The sequence below is a fragment of the Tenrec ecaudatus genome, chromosome 7, assembly GCF_050624435.1.
Source record: "Tenrec ecaudatus isolate mTenEca1 chromosome 7, mTenEca1.hap1, whole genome shotgun sequence".
Lineage (NCBI taxonomy): Eukaryota > Metazoa > Chordata > Mammalia > Afrosoricida > Tenrecidae > Tenrec > Tenrec ecaudatus.
In genome coordinates, this window is record NC_134536.1 from 86338918 (window position 1) to 86353003 (window position 14086).

The following is a 14086-nucleotide window of genomic DNA, read 5'->3' on the forward strand; positions in this document are numbered from 1 at the left end:
TCATTGGTTCTGTGTGAAACTTGGTTCATCAACGTGACTGCGATGGATTAGCTGGGAATGGGGTGGGGAGAAGGAAACCGTCCTCAGGCGGTTGGACAGCTGATGCTTTTGGAATCCACTGTTGTACTTAATCTTGATCCCTGTTCACTTCCATCCTTTTGCTCATGGCCTATTTTTGTTGTTATTTTCGCTATTAGCCATTTGAGATTATTTTGAGATTATTTTGTTTCTTGATCTTTTCCCTACCACATTAGATAACGCTCCCAGCTATGATTTGGGAAATATGTCATTTGTCTCCTTCAGACAAGAATGTTTAAAAGGCATGCGCCAGGGATAGGTCCCCATGAGGTCACATTCTGACAGTGATACATTAAGCTACACATTGATTTAATCTAAGAATCTATCCTTTCATCCAAAAGGAGCTATTTTTTATGAAAGTTGAATCAGACTAAAAGCAAAAAGTTTCTCCATATCCGCCCCCTTTTTTAAAGGTCATTTTATTGGGGGCTCTTACTCTTGTTATAATCCATTTATCAATTGTATCAGACATTTGTACATATATTACCATTATTCTTTTCTAGACATTTACTTTCTATTGAGCCCTTCATGGCCCCTCGATAGATTATAGACTGTTATTATTTATATTTCAGACCAATCACTGTCTCCCTTCCCCTCTGGTTTCTGTTGTTCTTCCCCCTGGAGGGGGGTGTGTAGTTAAGTGCCATTCATTGTGATCGTACCCACTTCCTCCCCTCCCCCGCTTTCCCCTACCCTTTGGGTATGGCTATTCCCATCCCTGTTTCTGGGTTCCGTGTGTCATGAGCTTTATCTCTTGTCCACACCTAACCACATTCCCCTTTGAATCAGTAGAAAATCCTAGAGCCAAGTGTGGGCCCCCCCCCCCCCCCCCGCTATCTCCTCCCAGGTCATCCAGCAAAGCATTTGCAAAGCTGGGCCTCACAGCCAGAGCTACGGGATGCTCACACAGCACTCGGTGATTCACATAATGAACAGTTAAAAATGAAGAAGCATTTGGTGGGGCTATTGGGTGTCAAGAGTTCAAACACTGAACACAAATTGGGGTTGTCATTTTTTTATCTTGTTATTTCAAGTTTGTCTCAGTCTATTTATTAGAATGTGTTTGTGTTGCTTTGTTCGTAACGCTTCATAGGGTGTACAAGAAAGAATATTTATGAAGGGATGGTTCAGTAATTTTACAATGAATCATGATGGGTCAATGAACTGGAAACAAAGCTCAACTAACTAGGTGTATCCCATACTTTTTGAGTTATCATTCCCATGGAAGGTAAAATGAAGAGTCGCGTATCACAAGTGAACCTGAGACATGAGCAATAGTGTTTGGAGTTTTTGGATATTCTTCCTCAGCAGACTAACAGGTAAAGAGATAATAACACTGAGAAATATCTTAGGAAAGTATCCAGAGCCACTTAATTATTTGTAAGAAAAATAGAATTTTATGGGAATATGTCTTACACAGAGGCTTCTGGTTTTAAGAATGAAGAAGGTAAAACTGCTAAAATGGTCAGTATAAAAGTTTAAATTTATATCGTAAAGGAGTTGCTGGGATCATTTTACATCAATTATAAGATAGTAAAATATACATCTGTTATTGTTTTTAGGTGCCATCAAATTGTCTCGACCCACCGTGACCCTATGCACAAGAGAACGAAACACTACATGGCTGTGCACCATCCTCACAATTTTTCCTATTCTTTTTTTTTTTTTTAACAATTGCTCCTATTCTTGAGCCCACTGATGCAACCACTGTGTCGATGCATCTAGTTAAGGGACTTCCTTTTTTTTTTTTTTCACTCCCCCTCCACTTTACCAAACATGATGGTCTTCTCCAAGGACTGGTCTCTCCTGGCAATATGTCCAAAGTATGTAAGACAGAGTCTTGCCTCTGTGCCTCTAAGTAGCACTCTGTTCTTACTTCTTCCAATACAGATCAGTTTGTCCTTTTAGCAGCCCATGGTACTTGCAGTATTTGTCAACAAGAACACAATTCAAGTGCATCAATTCTTTTACTGTCTTCCTTATTCAATGGCCAACATTCACATGTATAGGATGTGAAGGAGAATACCATGGCTTGGGTCAGGGGCACCCCAGTCCTCAAAGTAACATCCTTGTTCTTCAATACTCTAGAGGTCTTGTGTGATGATTTTCCTAGTAAAATATGTCTCTTTTTATCTCTTGACTACTGCTCCCATGAGCATTGATTGTGGATCCAAGTAAGACAAAATCCTTGACAACTTCAACCTCCTCTCCTTTTATCATGATATTATCTTCTACTTCAGTTGTGAGTTGTAATCAATAATGAAGTCTGAAATCCTTTATCTGCATTAGCAAGTGATGCAATTTTCCTTGTTTTCAGCAAGCAAGGTGGTGTCATCTGCATTTCGCAGGTTGTTAATAATCCTGATGCCACATTCTTCTTCATAGAATTGTTTCTCTGATGATTTGATCAGCATACAGATTGAATAAATATGGTGAGAAGGTAGAACTCCGGCACATCCCTTTCCTTGTTCCAGTAGTTTCTTGTTCCATTTGCACAACTTCCTCCTGATCACATACAAGTGTCACGCGAACACCCTTAAGTGCTTTGGAATTCCCATTCTTCTCAGGGTTATCCATAGTTTGCTATGATCCACTCAGTGGAATGCCTCGGCAGAGTCAATAAAACACAAGTAAGCATCTCGCTGGTATCCTTCGCTTTCAGTTATGATCCATCTGCCATCACCAATGATATCCCTTGTTGCAAGTACTTTTCAGAATCCCGCCTGAACTTTTGACAGCAACCTGTCAATGTACTGCTCTTTTTTTTTTTGAAGTCATTTTATTGGGGGCTCATACAATGCTTATCACAATCCATACACACATCCATTGTGTCACATTTGCACATTTGTTGCCATCATCATTCTCAAAACATCTCTTTCCATTTGAGCCCCAGGCATCAGCTCCTCATTTTCCCCTCCCCATCCCCACCTCCTCATGAACCCTTGATAATTTTAAAGTCATTATTATTTTGTCATATCTTGCCCTGTCCAAGGTCTCCTTTCACCCACTTTCCTGTTGACTAACCTCCAGAGAGGAGGTTATGTATAGATCCTTATAATCGGTTCCCCCTTTTCACCCCACCTTCCCTCCACCCTCTCCGTATCACCTCTCTCACCACTGGTCCTGAAGGGATCGTCTGTCCTGTATTCCCTGTGTTTCCAGTTCCCATCTGTACCAGTGTACATCCTCCAGTCCAGCTGGATTTGTAAGGTAGAATTGAGATCATGATAGTGGGGGGAGGAAGCATTTAAGAACCAGAGGAAAGTTGTATGTTTCATCGTTGCTATCCTGTCCCCTGACCAGCTCGTCTCCTCCCTATGGCCCTTCTGTAAGGGGATGTCCAGTTGCCCACAAATGGCCTTTGGGTCCCCATTTGCGCTCTCCCTCATTCACGATGATGTGATTTTTGTTCCTTGATACTTGATACTTGATCCCTTCGACACTTCGTTATCGCACAGGCTGGTGTGCCTCTTCCATATGGGCTTTGATATTTCTGTGCTAGATGGCTGCTTGTTTACTCTCAAGCCTTTAGGACACTGGATGCTATACCTTTTGATAGCTGGGCACCATCAGCTTTCTTCACCACACTTGCTTATGCCACCATTTGTCCTCAGCATTGGACAACCTTCAGCAAAATTTTCCTTGCGTGTGATATGAATGATATTATTCTATAATTTGAGTGTTCTGTTGGGTCACCTTTCTTTGGAATGGTACAGATACAAATTTCTTCTGGTCAGTCGGCCAAGTAGCTGTCTTCCAAATTTCCTGGCTTAGATGAGTAAGTGCTTCCAGAGTTTCATCAGTTTGTTGAAACATTTCGTTGTTATTCCATCAATTCCTGGAGCCTTGCTTTTTGCCTAGTGCCTTCAGTGCAGCTTGAACTTCTTCCACCAGCACTATTGCTCACATGCTACTTCCTAAAATGGTGGCATATTTACTCGTTGTTTGGTACAGTGACTCTGTGTATTCTTTCCATCTTATCTTGATGCTTCCTGCATCACTCAGTATTTTGCCCACAGAATCTTTCGATTTTTTCTTGAGTTCTTTCAGTTTAACGTAGGCTGAGTATGTTCTTGCCTTTGGGTTTTCTACCTCTAGATCTTTGCACATTTTATTATAATATTTGGCTTTGTTTTCTTGAGATGACCTTTGTAATTTTATTTTTTTTAGAATTATTTTATTTATTTATTTATTTTAACAATTTATTGGGGCTCATACAATTCTTTTCACAGTTCATACATATACATACATCAATTGTATAAAGCACATCTGTACAGTCTTTGCCCTAATCTATTTTTTGTTTCTTTGCTTTTAAAATCTATTTTATAAATCCTCTTAAAACAATCCATACATCGATTGTATCAACCACATTTGGACATGTTGCCATCATCATTTCCAAAAGATTTTCTTTCTACTTGAGCTCTTAGTATCAGCTCCTCCTTTTGCTCCATCCTCCCCCACCCTTCCACCTTCATGAGCCCTTGATAATTTATAAATTATTTTTATATTTCACACCATTCCTGCACCTATGTTTCTGGAATTTTCTCTTCATCACTTTGACTTCATTATTTCTTTTATTTGCCTTAGCTACTGTAGGATAAGGAGCACGTTCCAGAGTCTCTTCTGACATGCACTTTGATCTTTTTCTTCTTTCCTGTCTTCTCAATGACCCTTTGATTTCTTGATGTTCTTGATGCCCTCTCATAGCTCACCAGGTCTTCTCTCAGTAGTGTTCAATGCAGCAAATGTGTTCTTGAGATGTTCTCAAACTTAAGAAGGCATAGACTCAAGGTCATATTTTGGTTCTTGTGGACATGTTTTAATGTTCTTCAGTTTTATATTGAACTTACATGTGAACAACTGATCATCTGTCCCACAGTCAGCCCCTGGTCTGATTTTAGCTGCTGATACTAAGCCAACATCTTTTCCCACAGATGCAGTCAATTTGATTTCTGTGTATTCTAGCTGCAGAAGTCCATGTGTATAGTCATCTTTTGTGTTGCTGAAAAAGGTATCTGCTATGAATGACTCTTGGTCTTGCAAAATTCTGTCATGAGATCCCCAAGTTTGTTTCTTTCACCAAGTCTATTGTCCAGCTACCATTCCTTCTTCTTGGTTTCCACCTTTTACATTCCAATAGCCAATGATTATCAATGCATCTTGTTTACATGTTTGATCAAGAAGATGCAGAAGAGGAGATGCAGAAGGCGAATAGCTCTGATGACCTCAGATAAATCTTGGCTGAAAGCAGAGAATACCACAAAGATGTTTACTTTGATTGCAAAAACATCATTGTGTGGATTGTAACCAATTATGGATACTATTACAAAGAATGGGATTCTAGAATAATTTGTTGTGTGCGTGTGGAACCTATACACAGAACCTATGCACAGGCAGCAATAATTGGAAAAGAACAAGCCAGAAAAGATGTGTGTCAGATTTTTCCCTTTCACCATACTTCTTCACTCTTTCTGTTGAGTATGTAATCGGAGAAACTGGACTACAAAGAAGTGGGATTGAGGATGATGTTGCCCTTAGGTCTCATTGAATTGGTTCCAACCCATCGTGACCCTATGCACAACAGAATGAAATACTGTGCGGTCCTGTGCCATCCTCGCTATTGCCTGAGCCTATTTGTTGCAGCCACTGTGTCAATCCATCCCATCAAGGACCTTCTTCATTTTCATTACCCATTCCCTTAATGAACCACGATATCCCTAAGGACTTCACTGAAACCTGTGATAGGAGGCTCACTTGCAAAAGCAGGGAGGATTTGAAATGTTTGCTGATGAAAACCAAAGACTGAACCCTTCAGTATGGATTGCAACTCAATGTAAAGGAAAAAATGCTCGCAACTGGACAAATAGACATCATCATAGTAAACAGAGCAAATAAGTTGTCAAGGGTTTCATTTTACTTAACTCCACAATCAACGCTGATGAAAGCAACAGTGGAAAAGAAAATGATGATAACTCATGTATAATTATGCTTGATACAATTAATATATGGAATATTATAAGAGCTGTAAGAGCCCCCGATAAATTGATTTTTAATGGTAAAAAAAAAAAGCAACAGTGGAGAAAAAGCAGTGGATTTGCATTGGGCAAATCTGCTGCACAAAATCTCTTTAAAGTGTCAAAAATGATTCATTTGAGGACTCAGGTATACATGACCAAAGTCATGATATTTTAAACTGCCTCAGATGCCTGTGAAAGCTGAAGAATTTGAATAATAGTACTTGTGAAGACTACTGAATTTACCGTGTCCTGCCAGAAGAACACGTAAATTTTCCTAGAAAAAAGTATAGTTAGAATGCTCCTTATAAGCAAGGATGGTGAGAGTTCCTTTCACGTCCTTTGGAGGTCTTATCAGCAGAGATCTTTCTCTTGAGAAGGATATGATGCCTGTTGGAGGGTCAGGGGAAAGGAGGAAAACCCACAAGGAAAGGTGGCCGTGAAAACGAATTCACACAAAACAATTGGAGGGATGGTGCAGAGCCAGGCAGGCTTTTGTTCCATTGGACATTAGGGTCGTTATGAGTTGAAATTGAATCTCAGACACTCAAAGGCATGCTATCTCCAGTGGATGGACTTAGCACCCTAGTCTAAATTTGATTGGCTAAGGATACCTGGGCTTATTTCTTTGCTTTATACTGTTTCATTGGTCTGTGTGCCAGACGATTTTGATTACTATAAACTTCAAATATGGTTTGAAATCAGGAATTGTGATTTATAAAGATTGTACTTTGTTCTTTATAAATATTGCTTTAGTTATTTCAGGCCCTTTATATCCATAGAAATTTAGGGTTGACTTTTTTCTTTTCCATTAAAAACAATGTTGCTGTTGACCTGTGTTAGACCGGGTTTACTAGAGAAACAAATCCAATGACATTCATATATGTGTAAGAGTGAGCTTTACATTCAGAAGTAATTATATATTGAAACAACATCCTAGCCCAGGCCAACTTAAGTCCATAACTCTGATACTAATTCATAAGGCCCTCTTCAGATTCATGCAGCCACATGCAATGATGCTGAATGCTGACTGCAGGAAGATCCCAGGTTGGCGGACGCAGAGTTGTGTGGATCCAATAGCAATGGAAGCACCAGGTCTCAGAGTCCCACCAGCAGGAAGCCCAAGACCGACAGAGAAGGGGAGTTCCCAGAGCAGTCCTTATGAGAAGCCACACCCACAAGGAGGTGCCATCAGGCGATGACCTGATTGACAGGTTGAATACCACCCTAACATTTTTATATATCTTCAAGTTGATATGAAATTATATTTCTACCACAACCTACTAAAATATGACTTCCAGGGGATATTATTGTTTAGGTTAAAGATTATCTCAGAGCAAAAGTTTCAGAGATCCATCATCCCCCACATATCTAGAAAGTAGAGTTCATGAAAATTTGGAATTCTTGTCTAAACTTTCCCCTTTTTGAATGTGATTGCTTTATAGAACTTTTTAAAATTTAATCATTTTACTGGGAGCTCTTATAACAATCCATCGATCCATTGTGCCGAGCACATTTGTACATATGCTGCCATCATCCTTTCAAAACATTTTCTTTTTACTTGAACCCTTGGTATCATCTCCTCACTTTTTATTCCTCCCTCCTCCACTCTCCCTCCCTCATGACCCTTGATAATTTATAAATTACTGTTTTCACATCTTATACTGACCATTGTCCCCTTTCAACCACATTTATGTTGTTCTTCCTCTTTGGAGTAGGGGGCGCAGCTATACGTTGCTTATTGTGATTGATTCCCCCTTTCTACCCCATCTTCCCCCTACCCTCATGGTATTGCTACTCTCATTTTTGGTCCTGAGGGGTTTATATCTCCTGGATTTCCTATATCGAGAACTTTTATCTGTACCAGTGTATATGCTCTGCTCTAGCCAAAATTGTAAGGTGAAATTAGAATGTTATATGTTTCTTCAGTGCTATACTGCACCATGGCTAACTTGTCCCTTCCTGGTGACCCTTCTGTGAGGGGATGTCCAATTATCTACAGATGGACTTTGGGTCTCAACTCCACCCACCCCACGCCCCCTCTTTTGCATCAATATGATTGTTCATTCTGGGTCTTCTGATGCCTGATGCCTGATCCCATCAACACCTCATGATCCATGGGCAGTTGTGCTTCTTCCATGTGTGCTTTGTTGCTTCTCAGCTAGATGGCCACTTGTTTATCTTCAAGCCTTTAAGACCCCAGGTGCTATATCTTTTGATAGCTGGGCACTATTCACCACATTTTCTTATGCACCCATTTTGTCTTCAGTGATCGTTTCAAGGAAGATGAGTATCACAGAATACCAGGTTATTAGAACAAAGTCTTCTTGCGTTGAGGGAGGACTTGAGTAGAGGTCCAATGTCTGCCTGCTACCTTAATATTTAACATATATATATAGATCTATGTCCCTGTTGTTTTATATAAATATATTTACATATGTATGTGCCTGTTTTTATACCTCTATAAGTGTCCTTTGCCTTCTAGTTCTTTCCTCCATTTCCTTTTATTTTCCTCTTGTCCCACTATCATGTTAGACCTTCATTCGGCTTTCATTAACTCCTCTGGGCTACATTGCATTTGATCAAGCCCCACCAGGCATCCTACACTCTCCTCACCGTCAATTTTAGGTCACTTGTTGTGCTCTTGTCCCTGGGTTTGTTGTTCCCCCACCCCCTTTCCTGTCCCACACCTCCCCTTCTCCCCTGTTCCCCCAGGAATCATCAGTCCCACTGTTTTCTCCTCAGGATTATTTATCCTGCCTATCTTATCTAGATAGACATGCAAAAGCAAAAACTAAACAAACAACAACAAAGAAAAGCCTATAAATAGTTTCCAAGTCTGTCTGTTGACCTTTATGAGTGTTCTCCAGTCAAGTCTGATGAGGTGCCATGCCCTGCCCCCGAAGTCCATGTTTTTGTTTCCTCAGGGATTTCATTGCTTTGCTCTCCTTCCTGTTCTGTTGCACACCCTTTGTGTTTCTCCCCGGTGTGATGGGGTCAGATTGGGCACTATTCCTGCACTGTGTCTGTACTGTTGTCCCCATAGCACTGTGGGTCAGTGAGGGGACATTATGTCTCGTGGTGAGGCTGGCCCTGGGCAGGAATATTGTCCTCGGGGCTTGATGGGCCAGGGTGCATTCCACTCTTTCTTTCTCTCTCCTTCCCTTAGTTTGCTCCACTGTTGCTGAAGGTAAATAACCTTGGATTTCCATTTATGAACTCTTCAGACCCCAGGAACTATTATATGACTAACTAGGAAGTGGAACAGAAGCACTAACCATATTATTAGGCCAATTAACTGTATGTCTCATGAAGAGAAGTTTATAATTTATTGGCGGCAAATGCAATAAATAGTTGTACAACTCTACTCTTAATGTAATTATTCCATCATAACTCCCTTTTTCATTCCCTCCCACCCCTGGTAACCATTAATAAATGTTGGTTTCTATATACTTGCCTCTTCTTATCATTTAATTGAAGTCATACAACATTTGCCCTTTTGTTGTTGACTTATTTTGCTTAATGTCTTCAAGGTCCATCCATACTGTAGCACTTCTCCTATTGGCTGAGTAGTGTTTCATTGTATGTGTGTTCCACCTTTTGTTTGTCCATTCACCTATTGATGGAAATTTCAATTGTTTCCACTTTTTTATTTTCCAAATAATTTTGCAGTAAACATTGGTATTCTGTTCTCTTTTTGAGTGTCTACTTTCAGGTCTCTGGAGTTTATACCTAAAAGTACAATTGGAAGGCCATATGGTAGCTCTATTTTTAGTTTTTTGAGGAACTACCAAAACAGCTGCACTATTTTCTATTTTGCCAACAACAGATTAGGATACAAATTTCCCCATATCCTCCCCAATGTTTATTTTATGTTTTTATGTATTTTCTTTTTTTTAATGTTAGCCATCCTAGTAGAAGTAAAATGGTATCTCACTTTCATTTTGAATCACATTTCCTAATAACTTTGAGCATCCTCTTGGAATTAATTCAAAGGCAGTGGGTACAATGAAGACTGTTACAATTTTGATAGGCATTACGTTGAATCTATAGTTTGCTTTGGGTAGTATTGCCATCTTAACAATATTAAATCTTCCAATCTATGAAGATGAAATATATTTCTAATTGTTAAAGTGTTCCTTGATTCCTTTAAGCAGTGATTTATAGTTTTCAGTGTGCCAGGTTTTCAACTCCCTGATTAAATTTGTTTCTGGGTATTTTATTATTTCAGATGCTATTGTAAATTGAATTGCTTTCTTACTTTCTTTTTCATATTGCTCATTGCCAGTGTGTAGAAAGTCAACTGAGTTTTGTGTGTTGACCTTGTACCCTGAAACTTTGAAAATTCTATTTATTAGCCTTAGCAGTTTTCTTGTGAATTCTCTGTATATAAATCATGCCTTCTGTTGCACAACTCTTTCTAGTATATTTAAGCTATTTTAATGGAGGGGATATGAATTACACACCAGTAAAACTGTTTAAAACTAAATATCACATCATATATTAAATGAGATCATTTCACATCTTTATTCCAGATTTGGAAATATTTTATTTCTTTACTTGATTAATTGCTCTAGCTACTACTCCCAGTACAACAGCAGTGGTAAGAGCAAGATATTTCCTTGCCCTTTTCCTAATTTATGGGGAAAGATCTTGCCTTTTTCCTGATTTATGGGGAAAGATCTTAATCGTCATTGAATATAATGCCTTCTATGAGAGTTTTTCATGAATGCTCTTTTTCATATTAAGCAATATACCTTCTCTGCCTACTTTGTTGAATTCCTTTCTTTTTAATTTGTGAAATCGTTAGGTTTTACCAGATGCCTTTTCTGTGTATATTGAGATAATCATCTGTTATTTTTCTTTATTCTATAATCACTGATTTTCTAATGTTGAATTACCCTTGCTTCCTGGCATAAATCCAGGTTAGTTGTGTTGCGCACTCTCATTCATATGTTGTTGAAGTCGGTTTGCTGGTATTTCGTTGCATGTCTTGCATGTATACTTTCACCTTCAAAGAGCAAATGAAGCATGTATTCAGAAATGCTATTCACAAGAACAGTGAAAGTCTATAGTATGTTAACCTAGGTCCACTCCTTCCATCTCCTGCCTCCCAACTCAGCAAGTAAGCAGCTTCACTCCACACAAACGCAGCCCAAAGCACTTACTGTCAGATTTTGAATGCACTGCATAGTAAAAGCTGAGTTCCCTGAAGAGACCGTTAGTCCACTTACGGACATTAAGGGTGATTCTAATGAGAAAAAACTGATATGGGAATGCCTTCTATCATAATAAACAGAATGTTGCTACAAATGTGGACATTAAATATGGTTTTGCTGACATCTGAAAAGGAAGAGATGAACATGCTATTGGACACCAGGAAAAAAAAGATAGTCCTTGTAATAAAGTAACAAAGAACTTGTGGGAATTATAGGCACATATTTTGTAGAGCACAGAACTTGCAAATGGTAGCTTTGGATATTTGTATAAGGAGATTTTAAGTGAAATTTTGAATATATGGTGTGATTTCTTCTTGCCGGTTATAAATTGAGGAAGAAAGACTGAGCTTGAGAGATGAACTACACAAAAAGAAACCAGTGTTTAAGATTTTGAGAAGCTATTGTAAGAATGGAGAGAGTATCCCCTAGAAAGACTGTCCAGGACGTGGCTATGTAACCATTTGTTAAAGGGATTAGGCCTTTGACGGATGGATTTAGTCAATCAGCAAAATTTCTTGCAGCTTAATCCAAAAGGAAAAGAGAAGGAAAGAAATTAAATAAAACTATCTGCTTCCCTTTTCAACAGCACTAACAGCAAACGTACACATGAACTTTTCCAGATGGAATACACAGAAATCAAATTGACTACATCTGTGAGACGAGATGAAGGATAAGCTCAATATCAGCAGTTAAGCCCAGGCCAGGGGCTGAATGTGGAAGAAACCATCAATTACTCTTATGCAAGCTCAGGATGAAGCCGAAGAAAATTAAAATAAGTCCATAAGAGCCAAAATACAACCTTGAGTCTATCCCACCTACGTTTCGAGGATATCTCAAGAAGAGACATGTTACACTGAACGCCAATGAAGATGATCTGATGAGCTCTGGGAGGACATCAAGAACAACAGTCAAGGATGAATCAGATGAGAATGGTTAAAAGCTTGTCACTCGAGCTCCCTTCCCATACACTTTGGGCTTGATCTGGTTTTTTACTATTTTCTGTTGTTTCTCATATCGGAGCTTATCTGTTGTTTTGTGTCATCGTTGCTAGCCTAGTTGACTGTTTGTTGTGTGTTTTTCGATATATTTTGGTAAATGAAATCTATAGCGACAGCACCTGGCGTTAGGGTTTCCGGGGTGTACTGTAGGAGATGGGGGGGTATGGGAGTGCTGAGGTCAAGGAGTTCAAGAAGGAAGAGAACATTTTAAAATGGATTTTGAGAGCACTTGAACAGCACTGCTTTCTAGGGTTTAACTATGGAATGCTGTGAGGCCTGGATTAGCTCTTAGAAAATGGGTTTTTTTGAAAAGAACATCATTCAGGAAGAAAGAAAAGCTCATTAAAAAGACAGGAAAGGAAGAAAAGATCAGAGTGCATGTTAGGAGAGAGTCTGAAACTTACTCTTATTCATAGAGTAGCAAAGGTAAATGAAAGAAATGATCTAGTCTATTCAGACCAATGGGAAAGAGCTGAAGACCCAGAAATAAAAACATCAGCATACAGGCAGCTGAGCTTTGATAAAGGCTCAAAAATATCAAATGGGAAGCAGTTGCCATCTTCAATAAATGGTGGTGGAAAAATGGAAATCTACCTGCAGGAAAATGAGGCAAGACCCTTACTTCACTCCAAATTCAAGGTGGATCACAGACCTTGAGATAAAACCCCAAACAATTAGAGCCATTAATGAGGGAACTGGGGAAAACCTGAGACCCTTGGCACAGGGAATACATAGGCTATTGGAAACAGGGAAGGGTTCACATACAGTTATAGTGAAGATGTCACCTGTGTACATTGAAAGAATTAACATCTTTAGCAATGACACATCAGACAAAAACCTTATTACTAAAATCTACAATACTTTGCAAGCTTGTAATAAGAGAAAAACTAACTGCCCACTGAGGAGGTGGCCAAAGGACCTAAACAGAAGTTTCACAGCATCTGAAATCCGAATGGCCAATAAACATATGAGAAAATGTTCCTGATCATTAGCCACAAGAGAAATGCAAATAAAACAACTATGAGATAACACCTAACACCCTTAAAAATAGCCCAATTCAAAAAATCAGAAAGCAACAAATGTTGGAGAGGCTTTGGTGAGATAGGAACTCTCATCCACTATTGGTAGACCTGCAGGTATGTACAGCCACTATGGAAATCAATTTGGCGATTTCTCAAACAGATGAAAATTGAGCTACCATACCCAGCAATCCCCTTACTGGGCATATACCCAGAAGAGGCAAGAAACAAACCACTGCCAGACATCTGGGCTCCACTGTTCATTGCAGGACAGTTCACAATTGCAAGGAGTTGGAAACAACCCAAATTCCCATCAACAGACGAATGGATTGAAAAATAGTGGTACATACATACAATGGAGTACTACGCATCGCTAAAAAGCAGTGATGAATGCATGAAGCATATCGCCACATGGGAAGAACTGGAGGAAATCATGCTAAGTGAAGTAAGTCAAGCACAAAAGGACAAGTACAACATGAATCCGCTGAGGTAAGTTTATAAAAAAAAAAAAAGAAAGAAAGAAAAATGTAGAGAAAAGAAAAATGCAAAAGGAACACAGGGCAAAAGCTACTGTATACAAACCCTCCAGGGGTGAGGTCCAGGTAGTATAGCAGGGGCCAGACCCAATCCAGGGGTACATGTGGTGGCCAACTAAAACAGGGGTGGAGGGAGGAAAGGGGAAAGAAAAAAAAAAGATATGTGATGGGGGATAGAGGGTATTGTTTGTGTCTCCACAGGGAAAGAGGGACGGACTTAAA